The sequence below is a fragment of the Petaurus breviceps genome, unplaced genomic scaffold (genome assembly GCF_028583685.1).
Source record: "Petaurus breviceps papuanus isolate PSGF00001 unplaced genomic scaffold, PetGlider_PUasm1.0 356, whole genome shotgun sequence".
Classification (NCBI taxonomy): Eukaryota; Metazoa; Chordata; class Mammalia; order Diprotodontia; family Petauridae; genus Petaurus; species Petaurus breviceps.
In genome coordinates, this window is record NW_027186290.1 from 316,227 (window position 1) to 318,553 (window position 2,327).

The 2,327-nt window shown below is 56.0% G+C and overlaps 1 protein-coding gene and 1 long non-coding RNA gene across 3 annotated transcripts in view; one reads left to right on the top strand and one right to left on the bottom strand.

The window, feature by feature from the left end:
* Window positions 1–2,296, bottom strand: part of LOC138168275 (uncharacterized) — a 29,598-nt gene extending 27,302 nt beyond the window's left edge. Inside the window, exon 1 of the long non-coding RNA XR_011170085.1 lies at window positions 1,808–2,296. This is a non-coding gene — a long non-coding RNA (uncharacterized lncRNA). The remainder of the gene's footprint in view (window positions 1–1,807) is intronic.
* Window positions 1–2,327, top strand: part of KLHL29 (kelch like family member 29) — a 189,971-nt gene that overhangs the window by 100,469 nt on the left and 87,175 nt on the right. The gene's annotated exons all lie outside the window — the stretch shown is intronic.

Here is a 2,327-nt window from a genome sequence, read left to right on the forward strand (position 1 = left end):
TCTCTCTCTCTCTCTCTGTCTCTCTCTCTCTCTGTCTCTCTCTCTCTCTCTTCCTCTCCCTCTTTCCCCCCTCTGTGTCTCTCTCTCTCTCTGTCTCTCCCCCCTTTTCCACTCATTCAGATTATGGGGAAAGGAGAAAAGAAGGCCAAGCTTCCTTGCCCCAGGCCTGACCTGCAGCAGGAGACCCTTGACCCTCCACCCTTTCCCAGTCTCTTCTGGGTCCTTTCCTGGCAGACAGGGGTGAACCCAGAGAGACCTCCTGCCCTCAGGGAGCTCAGCACCCAGGAGGGGAGATGAGATGCTTCCTTGGGGAACAGGATTTCAAGGTCTCCAAATCCCAATGTCAGATGTCAGAGAGGGAAGGACTCAAAGCTGGGAGCCGTCCTAACTGGTCTTCTGTCTCTCTGTCCCTCTGTCCCTTTCTGCCCTCATCTGGGGGCCTAGAGCCCCAGCTTCCTGCTTTGTACCTGACTCGGGAAAATGCTTTCAGGCCTTGCCAGCTACACCAGAACAGCAAAGCAGGACAGAGCTTTGGGCCAGAAATCTGGAGCATTAGGTTCTGGTCCATTTCTCCCTGGCTGGGTGTTAGGAGGGAAGCATCTCAGGCTTTGTGTACCTCCCTTCCCCCCTCCCCCTGCCTGTCCCCTCTTCTTCCTCCTCCTTCCCCCTCCCCCTCCTCCTCCTTTCCCTCCTCCTTCTTCCTCCCCCTCCTCCTCCTCCTCTCCCTCCTCCTTCCCCTTCCCCTCCTCCTCCTCCTCTCCCTCCTCCTTCCCCCTCCCCCTCCTCCTCCTCCTCTCCCTCCTCCTTCCTCCTCCCCCCTCCATCACTAGGGGTATGCAGGTCTCACACAGGAGCTTGGGTAGAGAGCTGCTAGGAGGGCCCTCCCCACCCTTAGTGGCTGAGCTGATATAAAACCCCACAAAATGCCTCATTAATAAAATAATCCTGGGGCCTGGCCCCCACCCAAGAAGGGAGGCGACCGTGACTATTTTTAGAAAGCTATCAGGTTTTATCAGGGAGAAGCCTCTGCCCTGTTCCCCTGGGCCCCAGAGAGAACTCGTCACATCCACACACGTGTACTGAGTCACAGGACCCAGCAGGGCCTGCCGGGTGCTGCTGGGCTGATGAGGGGTTCTGGGGAGAGAGGCTGGGGGAATGATGGGATTCAGTGCCCCAAGGGCCTTACCTTACAGACTGGCTGCTGAAGCCCAGAGCCCCACGGCTGGTCAGCAGCAAGGCAAGGCCAAGGCCCAACCCCAAGGCCCTGAGCACAGCCCCCTCTGAACCCCACACCAGGCATTGCGCTCACGGCCCTGCGGCTGGTGCCTTCGCTGGTTGTCAAACCCTTGGCAATTTAGAGATAATGGGGAGCTGTGCCCGCCACCAGGCACCAAGGTATTTTCCCTGTACTGCTCCTGGTGTGTGGATGTTTCTCCTCCTAATTGCCTTGATCTGTATTTTTCAAAGGTCATTGTGTAAAATCCAGACAAGTACAACTTTTAATTGGGAGCAAATAGTGAAACCAGAACATTTGATCTTCCAGCCAGGCTCTCACAGGAGCTAGGGAGGGAACTCCCAGCCACTCCCCAGGAGAATACCTCATTGGGTAGCAGAGAAGTGGCCACCCAGCTCCTTCCAGTGTCCTGCACCACCTTCCAGGGCAGCCCACCCCACTCTGGGACAGCTGTCCAGGCTGCCTGCTGGCACTTTCCCTAGCCATGGCCCTTCCCTGAGGGACAACCACAGACAGACCACCCCCCCCCAGCTGTCATAGGAGTTAGCCTAACTAGCAGTAACTGAGCCATACCTTGTGCCCAAAATACGAAGACCAGAGCGAAGCAGTCTTTCTTCAAGTTCCTCTTCCTGGTGGGCGAGGCGGGCAGCGGTGGGGCACAGCACACACTGACCCTTAAATACTAAAAGTAAACGCAGAGGTATTTAGAATGGGGAGGGGAGAGACCCAAGGGAGCAGCCTCATGCTGCCGAGGAGCATTTGAGGTGTGCCTGGAAGGGAGCGTAGACCAGTAAAAATTAAAGGGGCCAGTACACATAAAGGCTTCTTCTCCCCCAGCCGACACTGCAGAAAGTGCCTGACCGGTGCTCTATTTTTATATGAAGTTTAAGATCTGCGTGTCTGTGTGCACTCGTTACACCCGGATGCTGGGAGCTGCTGGTCGAGACCCGATTTCTGCCAGACTACTTTCCTGCTTTCCCAAGAAACCCTAGCCAGACGCACAGGGCGTTCACCCCCAAGTAATCTGTATTCTGAACTTGGTGGAACCCTGGCTTATGGGGCTCCTTCTCCATTGTCACGGCACAGTATATCT